Source organism: Mustela putorius, unplaced genomic scaffold (assembly GCF_011764305.1).
Source record: "Mustela putorius furo isolate JIRA1106 unplaced genomic scaffold, ASM1176430v1.1 tig00000228_pilon_pilon_pilon, whole genome shotgun sequence".
NCBI classification, from domain to species: Eukaryota; Metazoa; Chordata; class Mammalia; order Carnivora; family Mustelidae; genus Mustela; species Mustela putorius.
In genome coordinates, this window is record NW_025421322.1 from 23,978,501 (window position 1) to 23,998,802 (window position 20,302).

General features: G+C 34.5%; 1 long non-coding RNA gene across 1 annotated transcript in view; it reads right to left on the bottom strand.

Moving 5' to 3' along the window:
* Window positions 1-9,040, bottom strand: part of LOC101673533 — a 220,991-nt gene extending 211,951 nt beyond the window's left edge. Inside the window, exon 1 of the long non-coding RNA XR_006606156.1 lies at window positions 8,734-9,040. This is a non-coding gene — a long non-coding RNA (uncharacterized LOC101673533). The remainder of the gene's footprint in view (window positions 1-8,733) is intronic.
* Between the last annotated feature and the right edge of the window lie 11,262 nt (window positions 9,041-20,302).

Sequence of the window (20,302 nt, forward strand, 5' to 3'; positions counted from 1 at the left end):
AAAAAAGGAAAGCACAACTTCTCACTGAAGGAATTGCAAACCCTGGATGAAACAGACCCAAGGGAGCCAGGTGAGCCTGCCGGGCCATAAATTTTTGAGATTATGAATCAAGAGGACTAGAACACTAATATAGATGCAACAACATGGGTGGACTTTGAAGCCTTTATACTAAGTGAAATAAGCCAGAAAGAGAAAGACAAATACCATATGATCTCACTTGTATGTGGAACCTAAAAAAATTTTAAAAGTTTAAAATTTTAAAAAATTTTCTTTTAATTCAGATTAGCTGTTTCTGGAAGCAGGCTGGGTAAAATGGGTCAAGGTGGTCAAAAAGTAAAACTTCCAGTTATAAAATAAATAAGTCCAGGGATCTAACAAGCAGCATGATGACTTTAGTTAATGATACTCTGGTATATTTGAAAGTTGCTAAAAGAGTAGATCTGGAAGGTTCTCAGTACAAGAAAAAAATTGTAACTGTGTGTGGTGATGAATGTTGATTAGACTTACTATGGTGACCATTTTGCAATATGTGTATGTATATAACTAATATAATGTTATATGCCAATTATATCTCAGTAAAAAAAGATACCTAGATAAGGGGGAAATGATTAACTAGCATGCAGCTACTCTTCCGTGACTCAGGGATAATTACTGAGATGATTTTTGGAAGTACAGTAAAAAACAATAGCTCATATTAAGTAATGAAACCGTTTCCAAATATGACTAGTTAGAATGTGAAATAAGGGATCCAAAAAAGGTCACAAATAAAAACACAATCTAGTTAAATCTGATGTTTATAGTTTTTACACCTAGATCTTTCAGATTCCAACCAATGGGCTCTCCACCAATGGATTTGTTATCCCATTCCAGCCAATGGGTTGTCCACTGAAATTATGAACCTGGAAACATCTAGTAATAGTAATATGTATATATTGCATTTTGTTGACTTGCCCTTTGAATTTAAATCCTTAATGTATGTATTTGCAGTATTTGAGAAGTTAAACTGCCCATAAAGATACTCAAAATACCCAAAGTTTCAACAGGTCTAGAAGCCAAAGAGAAGGCCATCTTGTCCCTGTGAGAAAGTTCCTACTCTTGTCTGCATCAACTGCTGCTGGAGCAGTCACAGCACAGACACCTAACTGCACAGGCAGACCAATGTAAGTGGGAAGTCATTCTTCCATGCAAAGTGGCATGCCTAATGTGTGTGAACCTTAATCCCTTCACTGGCAAAATCAGAGGACTGGTTTATTCTTCAGGATGTCTCCCAGAGCTGGAACCCAGGCAACTATGATTCTGCAGTTCAAATACTCTGCCTGTGGTCACATCATTAGGAAATACAGGACATTTCAGTTCTTCAGGTTTGTTTGTTTCATAACAAAAATTAGAAGGGGTATTAATAAAAGAAGAGCTGTTAAAATATTTAAGATCAGTATAAAATGAGTGTGTGATCTATTTTTAGTTCTCGGTTGATGTGAGGTATTTTATTTTGCACTTTACAGGAGAATATCACACTAATATTACACTAATATTCTATTTTAAAGATTCAAGATGTCGGACTTTTTTTTTTTTAAGTCATTAGGGAGAGGGAGAATGAAAACAAAAACAAAAAAACGTAGGCTGTTGTCTATGTTCCTATCAGAGAAAATTTTCTTTTTGCCAGAGGGAATGAAAACAACTTTATCTGGCTTGTCTCATGGGCACCCTCATATAAAACTAAGAACTAAATGTGTTTCATGTTCATATTCTTGGATCTTTCTTGAAATTTGTTCATTTCATCCATGATCTAATTTGTTGGCATACAAATGCCAACAATGATTCCCTGATTCTTCATAATGATCCCTTATGATCTTTTATTTCTCTAAAGTTGATAATAATGCTCCTTTAATTTCTGATTTTAGTAATTTGACTTTTTTTTTTTTTGCCAGTCTAGCTACAGGTTTGTCAGTATTGAGAATTGTTTTCAGAGGGGTTAACTTTTGCTTTGGTTGATTCTCTCTGCTGTCGGTCTATTCTCTGATTCTTTATTTTCTGCTCTAGTCTCATTCTTTCTTTCCCTCTGCTTGCTTTGGGTTTAATTTTCCCCTCCGCTTCCAATGTCCCAAAGTAAAACTTCAACTTGTTGATTTGAGATCTTTCTTCTCTTGAATGCAAGCACTTAAAGCTACAAATTTCCCACTGTGTCATTCTAAGTTGTAGAAAAGTATTTTCTAATTCCCATTGTGATAGTTTCTTTGAAACATTTTTTAAGAGGATATTGTTGAGTTTCCAGATACTTGGGAATTAACCATATGTGTTTTTAATTTCCAATTTCATGTCACTGTGATTGAAAAATATACTTTGTAAGATTTCAGCCCTCTTCAATTTGAGTCTGGTTTCATGTACTAGCATATGATCTATCTGATGGGTGTTTCATGCACGTTGGAGATAATATGTTTGTCTGCTGTTGCTGTGTGGAGTGTTCTACAGATGTCCACTGTATAGACATCTGTAGAATGTTCAGGTATGTGGATGTCATTTTTCAAGTGTTCTATTTCCTTGTTAATCTTCAGCCTATTACATCTATTACTGAAAGCTGAGTATTAATATCTATTCCTGTTGATTGAAATTTCCCTCCCTTCCAGTGTGTCACTTTTTCCTTCTATATACTCAGGTTTGTTTCTGTTTTAGGGCACATATATGTTTATAGTTGTTATAATTAAATAATATATTAAACATTTTGTCATTATAAAAAAATCCTTGCCTCTTACTTATATTTTCATTTTTACCTAATTGCACTAGCTATGATCATCAACACAGTGTTGACTATAAGCAGATAGTGGGAATCCAGTCTCAAGTCCACCTATGATATGACACTTCAGTGACAACCTCTCCCCAAACACTAACACTCCCCATGCAACCAACCCATGTTTTTCTTTTTGCATTTCAACTCTCTTACTCCCATTCATCATTTTTGCAGACTCATCAAATCTCAATTTATATTTTGCTGCAACAATGTGGCTTTCCGTACTATGACAATTTCCTTTTCTCTCCTTGTTTTCTTGTCTATTTGCGTTCCTTGCTTTTATTACATAAAACATAATTTACTAGCACAACTATTTGTTCTTACTTATTCAAATTTTAACCTCTCTTAAATATTTACAGATAAAATCATAAAATGTCTGAGATTGACTATAAAATATTGCAGCATAGAGCAGAGGAAGAGAAAAGTAGCAACAGAGGTGACTACATTGGCCATGTGTTGATAATTACTGAAGCTGAAGTATACATTATTGCACACTGTACTCTTTTAAGGTTTTATGTTTGAAAATGCCCACAATAGAGAAAGTTTGCATGAAAAATAAATAAAATCTGTCTCTTCTGATGGTAAAATTTGTGAGTCAAGGTAATGTCATTTTTTTCCCTCTAATCTATATGCCTAGTGACTAGCAAATTTCCTGGCACACATTGGTCAGTCATCAAATGATTACTGTTCATTGTCCCAGTTTCCTAATTTTGAGTAACAGCTAAACATAAAATGTCATAGCATAAAATGAATTCTTATTTCTTGTGTTTCTGGGATTTTTTCTAAGATAATTTCTTACAAATATTTATTTATTTGAGAGAGAGAGGAGAGGAGAGGGGCAGAGGGAGAGAGAATCTTAAGCAGACATGGCACTGAACATGGAGTCTGATGCAGGGATAAATCTCATGATCCTGAGATCACAACCTGAACCAAAACCAAGAATCAGACATTCAGCTGACTGTGGCACCCAGGCACCTCAGAAAATAATTTTCATTTGAGATTTCTCATGTGTTTGCCTTTATATGGAAGTGGTGTAGGAATCATGGGAAGACTTCTTCATACTATCTGACTACACCAGCTTTGAGTTGGCCAAGAATCTCCCTCCACATGAATTGATTACATATCCTTAGAGTTTGGAAGTCATAGGGCAGTAGAACTTTGTTTTGTAGCTGGTTGCTGGCTACTCTCAGACAAGTTTTCCAAGAGACTCAGGTGAAAAGTGTAATATTTCTAGTTATCTAGTTTTGAAAGTACCATAATATAATTTGTGTAACATTCTGTTGGTCAGGCAAGGCATTAAAGTTGAGCCTCAATCAAGGGGGAAAAAATTTAACTCCATCTTCTGATGTAAGTACAAAGATGGAAAAAATAAAGGGCAGTCATCTTTAGTGATTATTTATCAGAATTATTGAATAAATACATGAAAAAAATGACTTAATGACACATCTAATCTCCGAAGAGAACCTGTGTATTGACATAACAATTGCCAGTTTTTAGAATTCATTTTTTCCCATTGCTAGATGTCTTGTGTTTAAAAGTTTCTACCTATGTGAAATGGAATAACCCATATCCATTGTCCCACCAGTGTCTCTTACTATCAATTTAAACAAAGTTGATGTAAGTTTTCCTCTTTCAATGTGGGAAATAAATATTTCAATATCTGGTTAATTGAAAGAAAAACTGCTATTAGAGCTATGTGTTTATAAAGCAGAGATATCTTTCAGGTAAAGTAATCGTTCATCTGTTGTCCTGATTCAAGCATCATGGCCTTTGCTCAAATTTTACAACATGTGGGAGATGTTGGAAAATTTCAGGGTTTTTTAGGCATTTTGATCTCACTGATAAATACCCTGACGAATACTGGCAACTTTGTGGAAAACTTTTCAGCAGCCATCCCTGCTCACCATTGCTATACACATCTCCTTGACAATGCCATGTTTGTCACCAGCAATTATATGAATTTAACAAATGAAGCTCTCCTGAAGGTCTCCATTCCCATGGATCAAAACTATAAACCAGAACAATGCCATCAATTTCAACACAGTGACAACTCTCAGACTCCAGTGTGTTCGCCACAAATACCAGTGAGCTAGAGGCAGAACCATGCTTCGATGGGTGGATTTATGAACAAAGCATTTTCACCTCTACTATTATGACTAAGATATGACACAAATACCATGAAAACAAGTAGTAATCAAACTTGTCTAGGGCATGGTTCTATAGTAAATCTACTCAATGCACTCAACTATAAGACATAATTCGCGAGTAATAAGTAAAATAAGAAAATGGAACTCTGAGTATTTATCATCCATAAAAGATGTTGCTTTTTCTAACATAGAAAACATTGATTTAGACTAAAGGTTATGGAATCATATACTTCCAAACAGATCAAAGTCCTTGATTTGGCACACGCTTGCCATGTTCTTACTTGAGAGCTTATGCTAGTTTATAAATACACAAACATGATGTCTAACAGAAAATTATGAAACATACACGAGCTCCAGTATGAATAGTAATATAAAACAAAGCATTCCTTATTTCCCTGACTTACTGATACTCATATATCATGACATATATTTTGTGTGTCTTGATTTCTATCATCTTGGAATACTTTCATTTTTCATGACCCACCACTAGATCTGCTGCCACTGTTAAATTTAATGGTATAATCTGATTTTGAAGCATATAAAATCTGTAACTTACCTCCATTTTTCTGGATATCATGTTTACTCTTATAATAAATTTGGAGTCTCTTTTTAATGATTGATAATTCATATTTTTTCATTGTTTAATTAATGCATTAATTTATTTAACAAAATAAATCTTATACTTTTCTAGTGTTAAAACACAAGAAAGGACGCCCAGGTGGCTCAGTGGGTTAAAGCCTCTGCCTTCGGCTCAGGTCATGATCTCAGGGTCCTGGGATCAAGTCCTGCATCCGGCTGTCTGCTCAGCAGGGAGCCTACGTCCACTTCTCTCTCTCTGCCTGCCTCTCTGCCTACTTCTGATCTCTGTCTGTCAAATAAATAAATAAAATCTTTAAAAAAAAAACACACAGAAAACATGAAAAAGAAAACCCAATCAAAAATCTATGAAAACATTTGTTTTACATGCTTCACAAACATCATCTTTCCCCAAACTTGCCCCTTAAGTGCTCACTTTCTATAGAAATGGCACATGAACACATCATTTATCCAATAAACGCATTACTTGTGCTTCTTTTCCATATTTTTATTTTTCAAATTCTCCCCAAATATCATCTAATTAAGAACTTAAAACATTTCAACTGTTATACCTCAACTCCTACAAATATGTCTCAATAGTGTTTCTCATTTATATCGCCGTGATATTCTCCCAACCATGAAGTTTGAACCCTTATCCACATGATTTCCCAAAATGCAACAAGAGTGATTATTCTGAAAACAGAAATATTATACCTCTTCCTTGAAGATCTTTTCAGGACTTTACACTATATGTTTGGTTTGGTTGGTTGGTTGGTTGGTTGGTGTTTGTTTTTGGGGGGTTTTTTGGTAAAAGCTCAAGTCTATATCCAGAATTATGAGCTCCTACATGATATATGACTTTAAAAGATTTCTCCACTCTTCTGTCATTTCCGTATCTTCCCTGCTATTTGTACCTATCTGTACTCAACTTTAAGTGTTCCCTGAAGTGCTGTAATCCATTTATTCTTGAGTGACTAAATTTTATTTCTCTGCCCATAATTTTCAGTTCTTCATTTAAGATTACATTGTATTTTTTCCTTGTTTTTCAAATCTTGATTTAAATAGCACTCATGATAGAGTTTCTAGGCACATTACAATCGCAGACCATTCTATACTTACTCCTGGGATCTCAGTATTCAAGCTTTAATTTGTCTTATATCTTTGATTCTTCCCAGAATCTCTTAAACATGAAAGCAGAGACAGTCTTTCTAGATCTCTGCTTTAATTCCAGTGCCTGTCAAACTATTTGGAATTTAATGGCCTTCTGAGTTTAAAGCACTAAATAAATCCAAATGTCTTACCAGATAGCTAGTTTGCCTCTCAAATACTTACCTTGCAATTCTGTCCCTTCATTCATAAAAACCTGCTGTTTTTATTTACATTTTTTCAGTGGGATTTAGTGTGTGATAAACAGTCACTCAAGTCATTGTCACAATCCATATTTATGTCAGGGCAAATGATCAGAACACCAATAAGTGGCAACTTTGCTGAGAGGTGAGTCTCCTCACCTACAAATGATTAAAAAGTAATGAATAAACAACCTCTTTAAGATCATTATTCCACATGTTGACGGTTAGAAAGAGATCTACAGTAAATGAAAAAAAGTCGGAAAATTTTATATTTTTAAATTTTTTTTTAAAGTTGGAAAATTTTAAATGAGCAGTACAAACTGGATAGAGATAAACAGCTCCAAAGAAAGAATAAGGCCTAGAATCAGCAAGAATAGACTTCCAGAAGTTAAGAAGACCATCTGAAGCTTTAATTATAGGAAGAATAATATGTAGAAGAACTCTGATAATGTGGGATACATTACAGTAAAATCCTAGTAGTGGGAATAAGATCAGTAAATAAGCAGAGAAAGGTATACTCAAGGTAAGGGAAGAAGAGCATAAAGGGCATAAGTTAATTGCATACCATTCATAAAAGGTGTAATGTTAGAGAAGGTAAAATGCCCAGATTTTGAAGACCTTTGAAAGACAGTCTAATGAGATTTCATTGTCTTCTGAGGCCCCAAGGTACAATGGAAAATTATTGATATTTTCTGTGAAATATGGAAATGGGTTTTATGAAAAATGGCTTGATAGAGAAAAGCACAAGAGATGGGAGGAATATGATACAGTAGGTATGCAAACACTACAGAAATAAAATAAACAAAATAAAATACCTCCAGCATTGCAAAGTTGTAATAGGTGATGAAATACTCAGACACAGAGAATCGAGTTAATTAACTAAACCCCCTTTATAAGAAAGGAATTAACATAATAGAAACATGAAAAATTATAATGAAAACATGATCCCGCTTTGAAAATCTAAGACGAAGACTGTTTTGTAAGTATCTCAGGACAACAGATGATTAATTAGTGCTTAAAAGTTGCCAGGAATAGTACTGAATGTTGCTTCTCTAATATCATTTCTGATGGCAAGTAGTTTAAATTTTCATGAGGAATATGAGCTATTCTTAGAACAATTCCATCTAGGCTGATAAATGTAACAATTGAGGCAAGAACCAGATCTTGTAGGATCATCTTTGGGAGGTCTAGGTAAGAGTTATGTCTTTATCTACAAGTACACAATATTTTTTGAATATCAAAATACAAACTCAATTTGTTATTCTCTAGATGTGGCCATAAACAAATATTGCTATATTCTTCTCTGATTATTGGATTGCTGGGAACTTGCTCATTACTTGCTCCAACTTTCCAAGTTTACTGTATATTAAGATTCATTATGGCAATAGCACTGGGCACAATACTTGGCAATAACATTGTACTTTGTGAGTTAGTTTTAGTTCTCCACCTCCAATTTGGGAAATATTTTAAATGCTTCCCATTTTATTGTCCATTAAAACTCTTTTTCCCCCTTTCAGTTGTAGAATGGATTCCAACGAAATCCTAGCCCATAGTCATGACAACTCTCCTTGTCTATCAGCAGTGACCAAATTCTACTTGCTACATTGCCTTGTATCTTTCAAGAACGGCACATTCTATGATTAGTCATCCCTGTGCCCTGTTTATATTGCCTGTTTATTTCTGCAGTATATTAAATTTTATTTTATGGTTTTGTTTATTTATGGGACATAAGAACAAAAGATTTGCTGCACTATTCTGGTTATTCCTCTGCAATAAACTCTCCATTGTCTAATTGCATCATTTTAGAGACCCCAAGCAAGAATTCCCAGCAGATTCAAAACAGAGAGACAAGAGAGAATAATAATTTTTTTCCTACCATTATCTGTAGGCCCTTTCACTCATATATCTTCCTGCAGTGGATGGCTGGAATGGGTAGGGCTGGTTGAGCATCTCTTTGTTCACAAGGCTTCTCCAGAGAGCTAACTTGGGCTTCCTCACAGCAAGGCAGTCTCAAGTTATTTAGACTTCTTATATGGCAGTTGGCCTTCCCCAAAGCGAACATTCTAAGAGACAGGAAGCAAAACTTGGCAATCTATTAAGGTCTGGGTTCAGAAGCTGACACAGCTAATATCCTCCATATGGCATTAGACAAATCCATCAGATCTTGTGGAGAGTCAAGAGGAAGAGATCAGTCTTCATTTCTTACCAGGTGTGCCCAGAACTCTGCAGCCATTTTTGAGCTGCCAAACTTATAAGTTTACTCCACCGAATTCTATTCCTTATAAATAGGTGAAGTGAAAAGACAAATACTTAAATACTAGGACTTGGATTTAGAGAAATTTGAAGACGCATTTTAGTATCTACTATTTTAAGCAATTATGTTCACCAGTTTAATTTATTAAACTGACATCAACCTTGTGTTTTCCTATTCTTTACCATAAGTGGTTACTTTGTGGACAGGTTCACCTCTGTTTCTAACCAATAAGAGGCTAAAAAGTGATGAATAAGCAATCCCTTTGTTATGAACATTATTTTGCATGTTACCAGTAGAAAGACATTTGCAGCAAGTAAGAAAACAAAATTGGAAAGGGTTAACTTTGCACTTCCAACTATTATTTACCATGTTTAAATGTCCTCTTTGAAAACCTATAGATTTTAAGGGTTTCTATTTCTTGCTTCTTATTCTAATAAAGTATACATGTACTTGACTATCAGACATTGCTTTCTGAAAAACACTTTCAAATAATAAAGTAGTGGATTTACTGGAGACTCAATAAGATAAGTTTACAAAAATTAAATAATGCCATAAACAGGCTAATTGTTCAAATGTGGAAATAGGACTGGCCTCTGATGACATGTCTGCCACTCTTCATATAGGTGTTTTTTTCAGAATCTGCATACTGGCTGATTATAGCTGGCAAACTAGAGAAAGCCTTGAAAAGCACTGAAGAAAGTTGCTCAATTTAATGGCAAAAAAGATGCTGCAGAGAACCTAAATATTGAGGTGGGAGAAAAAAATAGCTCTATCATGAAGCTTTTTTCTCATCCCTGGAAAACATCACAAAAGCAAGAATTACAACGATGATATATCATCGTTATACAACCTCAAAACAAATATTATCAATGACAGTTGTCATTCTTGGCAATCAATTTATCTTACTAGAAAAAGATTTTAAACCTCTTTTACTTTGTATACTATGATAACTGACAAGAATAATATGCATTATTCAGAGTACAATGCATGCATACACATAGACATACATACATAGTATATCTCCTCTAAGTTTTATATATCAGCATAGCTCACCCTTCTGAGAAAAGACCCAGTGTTCCTAACTACATCTGATAATTTTTGGTTAAAGTTGCTCTCAGATTTTTCTATTTACTTCCCTTCTCATCACTGATACTGATTGGAAAATTCTGCTCTGATTTGAACATGCCATAATATTAAATGACAACTGACTGCTATTGAAATGGATTCAAGACTGATATCTACAAACCTTTATTTTAATATGCCCATAGCACATAACTAGTACTTATGAGATGCACACTGTGCCTTGAATAAAATCTATTTTATTCAGATAGGCATTCCATTTTCTCTTTAAAAACACAAAGAAGTTTGGTATTATTTTACAAACTCTAGAGAGTTAAAGGAGATGGATAAAGAGAGAAATTATTTTCTCATTTACCTTTCCACTACTGGTCCATAGTTATTTTATATATCATGAGGTAAATTTTTCAATTAGGATTATGCCAATGAACTGATAATACCTTGAATTGGACCAAGCTTCAGATCCACACAGGTACCAGAGCTGGATGCCAGGGTGTTATGGAAGGGTAATTAGATGCAACTAACTGCTTTAAGACAGCAATACTCTCACAGCAGTAACAAGGCATGCACGGACTTAGCACAGTATAGTGAAAGATACATGCAAAATGGACTATTGTACAAATGCAATCTTTGAGTATGGAAGACCCTGTGTTGAGATGACACAATATAAGACACTTCCTGTAAGAATAACCTATTTGTTATTAAAACTTGTGGAGAATATTACATTTAATAATATGTATATTTCAAAATAAAACTGATAGGAAACAAATGAGATATTTCAAAATACTCCCACTTGATTAACAAATGGAAAGAGAGGAAATCATAATTGAGTGTCTATTTGAGTAGGATTTAAGTAGTAATAGAAAATGTTTCCAGAAAAAAAGAACTGCTAATGGTGATTACATTCAGATATTGTTTTTGGCACTTTCCCTAGAATGCTAACAATAAATATGCTTCTATTTATTTACTAATTTTTAAGGTGGGAGTTCTGAGATCCATGATACCAGAAGAACTGGCTTCTCTAGAACAGTACCATCCTAAAATCAAGGAGATCGTTGCCAGTTTTGCCACATGCAGAACTCTGTGCTGCCTCTGCTTTAACCAGTTTGAATATTCTCATCATTCCCTACTTTTTCCAAAGCTTTCTAGCACATTCCATGCATTATGGGTAGGTCTAATTTAATGGGCTTTGAAACAAAACAGTTATATATATTTGAATAGAAATTTGTGTGTGTATAATATATTTGCATATATCTTTCCTGTGTATACATATACATCTTGTATAGACAGAGACCAAAAATACAACTAAACAAAATTAAAACACTGAACATTAATTTCTTCAAATTTTTCTATAAAAGTTTGAAATCATGCATTTATGATGCATTTTTAATGGAAGGCTATTAGACACTAACCACACAAGCAGAAAACTCCTGGTAGCACAATTCATCCATGGGAATCAACTTCATTTATATTAGAAGACAATAGGGGGTAAAGGTGTGGTATTTTAATTCATAGGGAATTATATTCAAATCTCTATTCATTTTATTCCTAACTTAATGATAATCTAGAGTAAATTAATTACATTCCTTAGTCATTAATATGTTACCTGGGAAATTAAGATACCAATATCAAATTCACATAGCAGCTCAGTTTGTTATATTTATTTGAAATTCACCAAATACTGATCATATACTCATGATGTACATAACGATGTACATGATGTACATAATCATTCTAAGTCTGAAATTATAGCAATATAAAACATATACAATTCCTGCTTTCACTGGGGATTACATGCTGACAGGCGAAGGTGGATATAAGCTAACAAACACATGGCTAATGAATAGTCTGTTTAATAGGATGGCATTTAAGCAAAAACCTGAATGAAGAGATCACACTAACCCATTTGGTTCTATAAAATAAATACAAACAGCATACTTCTTAAGATTTCAAGGCCTAGAACCAGAAAGCCATAGTTTAATGCTGGTTCCCTGACTAGGATTTGTACGAATTCAGACAGCTTACCAGATATTTTATGGCTTCATTCAAGCAGGAAGAACAGAAAGAGAAAAGATCTTGAAGTAGCATGATTAAAGAAATTAAGGAAGATGCAGCTGAGGGAAATACTCATCAAGAGCACTTAAAAGAAACTTAAAATGATCTCCATGGGAAAGAACTTACATTACTGTCGACATAAATTCAATACTCTTTAAGGAAAACAGTAAAATCCAGACACCCAAAACATTTACAATTCACAATGTTTACCATCACATCAAACATCATTGTACTTACAAAAGAAACAGAAAATCTGACTCATAATCAGGAGAAAAACCAACCCATTAAAAAAAAAAAAAAAAAAAAAAAAAAAAAAACAGTGTTGATGTGATTGACAGAAAGCAAAGTCCAAGCAGCTATTATTAACTATGTTCAAGAAAAGAAAGAAAGCATGAATACACAGAGGAGCTAATTGGATGATATATTAAAAAAAAAAAAGAACTAAATGAAACTGAAATACTCACTGGATGTGATGAAGAGAAGACTGGATACTTCAGAAGAAATGCTCAGTGACTTGAAGTCATGGCAGTAGAAACTAATCACCACAGTTGAGAGAGAAAGGAATAGAAAAATACAGAGTCTGACATTTGGGAAAATCAAGCATTCTAATCTATAGGTAACTGGATCCCAAGAGGCAGTAAAGGCAGAGTGAAAGATTGGGCGATGGGGCAGGGGTGGCCAGAAGTGAAAAAATCCTGACAAGAATTTTCTAAACCTATAAACCCCCCAAATCCAAGAAGTTCACTGCATGTATTCTGCGTGGTTTCCAAGAAGACTAAAAAGATACAAATGTTGAATAAATGATAAAAATGTTGAAAGCAAATGTTGAATACTAGTATTGAGGAAGAAATCTTAAAAGAAGCCAGAGGGGGGGGAAAAATCATTACTGATATGAGAACAAAGACCAGTATAACGGACTTCTCCTCTGAACTATGCAAGCCAGAAGACAATGAACCAACATCCCAATTACTGTTTTTGCTGTTGTTCAACACTATCAACCAAGCCTTTCTAAACCCAGTGACCGTTCCTGAAAGAAATCAAGGTGAAATCAAACTTTTTTTCATAAAATCAAAAGTTGGAGAAATTATCTCCTTATTGCAAATAAATTCCTCTACTAAAATTGGATAGATGTGTTTATTAATCAGTTTCAAAATGTTAAAATGTGTATTTAGGGATGCCTCGGTGGTTCAGTGAGTTAAGAGTCTGCTTTCAGCTGTGGTCATGATCCCAGGGTCTTGGGATCGAGTCCCACATTGAGCTCCTTGCTCAGCAGGGAGCCTGCTTCTCCTTCACCCTCTGCCTGTCGCTCTGCCTACTTGAGCTCTCGATCTCTCTCTGTCTAACAAATAAATAAATAAAATATTTTAAAAATTTGTATTTATCTTTAAAAGCAAATTACTAGAAGTTTGGTATAGGAGCAAATGACTACACTAAAAAATAGGAGTTGTATAAAAATATGATCATAAGATGCTTAGAGAAAGCAGACAGTTGCTAAAAAGAAGAGAAAAGAGAACTAGAACTGAGAGAACAAAAAACTTCAGAAAGGGAGTCAATTTCTTCATCTTCTGGATGGAGACTTAGAAATAGTTGCCAATTCTGGGTATATGGAAGAAACCAAAGGAAAAGCGCATTGGCATTTACAGGCTGAGTGGGTGTTAAGCACACACAGTCTTTCCCTCATCAGGACATTTGACACATGACATGGGAAGCTAAAAACAAAGCAAAAAGGACTTGAAAAGAGGAGTATACTGGTCTCAGGAAGCCAAATTAGAAGTTAGGACACAACAGGGAGAGATACGATGCAAAATACAGACAGCCCTAGTTCAAAACAATATATTACCAGGCATGTAGCACAGGTAAATATCACAGGTACAATGAGACTCATCAATTCATCACAGGTCCTGCCTGCGTTATAGTAAATAGTCGTCATGCTACCTGCCCAGCAGAGGAAGTGTAAATCCTTTCGAGATGGCAGCATAGAGAGCCTATCCAATTTTTATGCACAAAGTCCAAAGAGCCTGTTTAATTCTTATGCACAATGCCCATACCTTATAAGCATGTTGAAAAACACGGGCCCACATCATTGAAAATAAAGAGAAATCTATCACAAACTAAATTAGGTTTGATTCAGACTTTGAAGTTAGCTCACCAGGACTTTAAAACCACTGCAATAAATATGATACATAACAAACAGTTAAAAGAGAGACCAAAAAATGAAAGGTTGGGGAACCCCTAAAGAATTAGAATATATTAAAAAAAATGTTAAGAAACAAATCTAGTGTTAAAAGTGTTACATGTTTTGAATATAGATTTTTCCAAAAACACAAAAATTAATTTTATTTAGAAAATCAGTTGATACATATCACATTAAGAGAGAATTATCATATGATAATGATGAATATAAAAAATATTCAACATCTTTTCACAGAAAAATCTCTCAGTCAATATAACTAAACAACAATAAAATTTAACCTGATAGCAATATGCCAGGAACAAGTAATTAGAAAATCCAATGTTAAAAGGACTCTCTCTTTCTATTTCTGTTTTGGATGAAATAGCTAGAAGCAGGTCAATATTCTGCCAAGAACTAGAAAAGCCAGATAAAATAATATAAACCGATTGCCAGCCGTAAGAGCTGTGAAGACAGGGGCAGAGGGAATGAGATTCCAAAGGAGAAAAAAGTTAATAGCAGAACTAATTTCTTTAGCTGCTTTCAGTAGGCATTGAATAAATCTGGACACAAGAAGAAAAAAATGAAGATTTTGTGCCCAAAGAGGGCAATTGTTGGAGGACAAAATCAGAATTTTTCAGGAAGATTTGGTAGAGGGTGGCTCAATCACATAGTCCTTTTCATCTATATTTGCTTAAGTTTTTGAGTGCCCAACCCGGGTAATTAAAAACCAAAGAGCAGAGCTTTCAGCACTTTAGAAAGAAAAATACTTAAGTTTATGGTCATTCACTTCTGGGAGGTGAGAAAGAATATGGAGGCTTCCATTTGAAAACCATGGAGAACCAAAGGTACCCAGAACAATTCTATGCCTTACCACGGATTCAGCTGAATCTTGAGTCACACAGTCCTTGAAGTATGAAAGTGAGCAGTCACCAATCTACTACCTTAGAAGATTGGAACAAAGTAATACATAGAACTCCTTCATCTTTTTATAAATAACTTGTATTAATTCAAAGATTACTAGACAAGCCAAAAAGCTAGGACAACATACCTTATAAAAATCAACAGTGAGAACAACAACAACAAAAAAAAAACACAATAAAGCAAAAATAATAGAAATAAACCTGCATTATATCCAGTTAATGAACTTTAAAAAACTATGATTATTATGTTCAAAAGTAGAGGAAAAGATGATGGCATATATAAAAACATGAAGAATATTAACAGATAATTGGAACTTATATAAAATGACTGACTAATATAATAAGAAAATAGAGGAAAAGTTGGGTTTTATTTTATATGGATTCCCATTTCTCTGTTGAAATTTTTTTACATATAATCAAATGAAAATGTCAGAGTGAAATACATAGTATCTAATATTAGAAACTGATTCGATGGATTAATATGCAGACTAGACTGAGAAGATGCATCAGTAGAACATAACTAAACCAAAGACAAAGAGAGAAAGAGAGAGAGAGAGAGAAATTTAGGCAAAAAAACCACCTCAAGTGATACATGACGGTGCTCCAGAAAGACAATACAAACAGAAGCAGCAGTTAAACTACAGAGGAATAAGACAATTTTTCCACTACAGACCGTGTTGCATTTTTCAGATACTTTTACTCTTACTTAAGTAATTGTTTATTCTTTCTATATCCAAACACTGATTTGTTAAAAGACAGGGATTCAAATGTTTTGCATGTACTAATTACATTAATTTAAAATTAACATTTACTAATTAAAATATTACAGCCTCTGTTCTATAATCTTAACTTCAGGAGACTATCATGAGGTACCTAATATTGTGCTCGTTTTCCAAGTCAGTATACTAAGAAACAGATATATAGCAACAACCAATAAATCAAATTAAAACATTAATTGCAGCAAAGAACATGCTATTTCTTATTTTCAGGACACACAAATAGTAGAGACATTCAGTGATTTTCAAGTAATTCAGACCTTGCTTGCCTGGAAGCTCTGAGTTCATTTTGGAGCACTACTTAGCCCACATTATTTTGTATAAATATTTCCATTTCTACCTTTTTATGTTTTTGAGCTTTGTACTTTCACACACACCCCCACACACAGAATTATTGGAATATTCTTTCTTGTTTTAAGACCTTTAAATCCTCAGTATGGCAATTTATAAATAATGAGTGAACATAATAAACACCAAGGTAGAAATAACAAATTGATCATGTAGTTAGCATTTGTTAACTTTTCCTTTGTTTATTACAAGTTTTCAACAATTTTTTTTAAAGATTTTATTCATTTGTTTGAGAGAGACAGCGCGCGTGCGCACTTGAGCGGGGGAAGGTGGCAGAGGCAGAGGAAGGAATAAACTCCCTGCTGAGCAGGGCAACTAATGCAGGGCTCAATCCCAGGGTCCTGAGATCATGACCTGAGCCTAAGGCAGACACTTAACCAAATGAGCCATCCAGGCACCCAACAATTTTTTTTTTTTTCCGTTTTGGCCTGTGGTTGGATTTACACAATTTGAGGAATAATATATTTCTGACTCGATCTTTACTTGGAGTAATAGAGTTTGCAACAAAATATCTTTCATTTTTTGCAATAAAATATGTCAGTCGATGAGCCTTGATAGTTTTGTCTTTTTTGTTGCTGGAAGTTCTGTTCTAGTCAATTTATTTGTTTGCCAAACTGAGATTATCAGAGCTTTGAAGGAAAAATTAGAAGATTTATCATGTTCACTTTACATTTTTTATGCTGATTTTTATGCTTCAAAATTACCTACTGCCAACAATTTTAACCTGATGAAATGTAACATATTAATATCACTAAAGAATCAAAGGCATTAAATAAAGATAACCTTTAAGAAATGAAAAAGAAAGAAACTGAAACTCACCTAACTTAAAACAAAAAAATCATGCTAAGATTTGTGCTAGCAACAGAAGATAAAATGATGAATATTCTATGCTTTCATTGGAGGACCTGCAGTACAGGAGATAGAGTGCATTCAACACATTGCTTAATTTTAACAAGTACTTTTAAAAATATGAAGGGTTTAATTCTCTCTTAATTACCAAGGTTGGTCAAATTAATCCTATTTGGAATGTTTATAAAACATTCCTGGTTAGCATAAAAAAAATCAACAAGATGTATTTATTAAAAGGCCCCATAACTGGACAGTGAGGGTGGAGTCAAGAATGTGGCCTCCATGATTCTCACTGGGTCAGCTAGGTAGGTGGCAATAAATATGGACCCAGGAGAAGAACAAGTGTTAGAAACAAGGGAAGTTTATTTTTGAACATGTTGATTTGCATGTACTTTGTCATATTCTCCCCCAAAAAGTTCTAATAAGCAGAATATAAAGGTTTAAATCTCAGAGGCAAGATCAAGTTTTAGCTCAGTGATGGTCTAGAGACATTAGAGTGACCTCAGGGGAAAACAATTTATTCATGGGATTCATGCTGAAATTGAGCAGGTATGTCCATCTTTACCTATAAGTTTTTTAAAAGATTTTATTTGAGAAAGAGAGCATAAGAGAGCACAAGCAGGGGGAGCTTCAGAGGGAGAGGCAGAAGCAGGCTTCCCGCTAAGCAGGGAGGCTGACGCCAGGCTCATTCCCAGGACCGTGGGATATGACCTGAGCCCAAGGCAGATGCTTAACTGTCCAAGACACCCAGGTGCTCAATTTACCCACAAGTTTTAAAATAATTTTATTTGCATTTTAAAGAACTAATCATGACATGGACTTTCAAGAGGTCATAAAGCTTGGAGGGTGGTACCCTCATCATTTGCTTGTTTGAAGAAGAGTGGAGAATGAATCTGAGAGCACAGAATCTTTCCCTAGATCCCTTCACAACTGACTTCTGAACAGATTTCCCCATGTGTAGTACCGTTGGGAGATTCAAGGATCAAAGTAAATATTTAATTTTTTCCATCTTCATCTTTGAGTAACTTCTTCAAAATGAGTTATTTTCCCTTCATGAAGAGAACTAAAATAGTCTGATTTGTTGTTCTCTGATAACATCAACCATTCCTCTATCCCCCTAGCCCTATAGTCCACAGTGGGTTCCTCACTGCTAATATCTGGGTTGACTCAATATCCCATCAACCTTTTTAGCCCTTTCCATTCTCTTATAACTCCTCCCCTAAATTAAAGTCGACTGAACTACTTTGCCAGGGCTCTGTTCTCCTGGGTAAAATCTGATAACAACAATGCTATTTTGGTTATATGGATAATTTATTTTGTGGGTTTATGTGTTCTATTTCACTAACTTCTACCTTCAACTTTGTTAGCTCCTGACTAATACTTTTTGGGAGAATTGTTTTTGCTGTTCTGATGTATACATTGCTGGGAAGCTTCATGAGTTGAACATTTAAGAAAAAATACTTTCAATGTTTCTTTTTTATTATTATTACATTCAGTTAGCCAGCATACAGTACATCATTAGCTTTTGATGTAGTGTTCAATGGTTCAATAGTCGCATATAACACCCAGTGCTCATCACAATGTGTGCCCTCCTTAATGCCCATCATCCGGCCACCCTGTCCCCCCATTCCCTTCCCACCTGTAACCCTCAGTTTGTTTCCTAGAGTCTGGAGTCTCTCATGGTTTGTCTTTCTTGTTTTCTAATAAGAGCATTTAATACTATTTAAAAAACAACAACAACTATAGGTGGAGGGACTAGCCTAGAGGAACAGGAAGAATATCAAAAAGCAAAAAGGTAAAAAGATATTCAGAAGTATCTAATTTATATAATATAGACAAGGTTCTTGGTGAGACATATTTTTAAAACATTTTATCCAACTCCCTTATTAGTAAAAAGATGAAATTGTTCATTCAAAGGGAGAGAGACTTTAACTGTTGAAGACGGCTTTGAAGATAATGAATAAAGTTGTTAAAATTAAAATTGTATATAATTAAGGTACATTGATGAACCCAGAGTACACTATGCTGAGTGAAATAAATAAGACACACAAAAAAATATTGCAGGATCTCATATGTGGAATTGAAAAAAACAATTTATAGAAGGAGAGAATAAAACGATTCTGAATCTTGAGTGAAAAGTAATGAGAAGTATATCAGAATATTAAGACATAAAATCACTCAGCCAACAATATATGGCAGCATCAATGAGAATTAAACTGTTTATATACATTCCATGAACTGTTCCTCATTTTTTATATAACCCAGAGTCCATGCATTTTCCAAAATCAAGAAATGCATCTGAACTAACACAATTTACTTTTTCTTCTTTTAAATTTTCATTTGCCTATGTAAGCCCACCTTTTTAAAGTATACAATTTACGTATAACACCCATGTTCATTACAACACATACCTTCCTTAATACCCACCATCAGCCTCACCCATCCCCCCGCGTCCCCTCTGAAACCCTCAGACTGTTTCCCAGAGTCCATAGTCTCTCTTGTTTCATCTCCTCCTCATTATATGCAAATAATGAATCATGGAACACTGCATCAAAAACTAATGATGTACTGTATGATGACTAACAACATAATTTTTAAAAGTTTACAGTTTGGTGGCTTTCCACAATATAATCACTTAAACACCACAATGCAGATATAGAAAATGTTCATCACTCCTAGAAGTTCTCTCATGAGAGTAGAATGATGGTTATCAGAGGCTGGGAAGGGAAGGAAAAACTGAAAGTTTATACCCTTTGACCAACATCTCCCACTTATAAGATGAATAAGCTCTAGAGATCTAATGTACAGCACAGTGACAACAGTTAATAATGCTGTGCTGCATACTTGAAATCTGCCAAGAGTAGATATTAAGTGCTGTTGTTACACAGGAAAGAAGTGATAACTATGTGGGGTGACAGATATGCTGGTTGGCTTACTTGTGCTAATCCTTTCACAGTGCACATCAGTGCATGTCAATGTACATCAAAGCATCA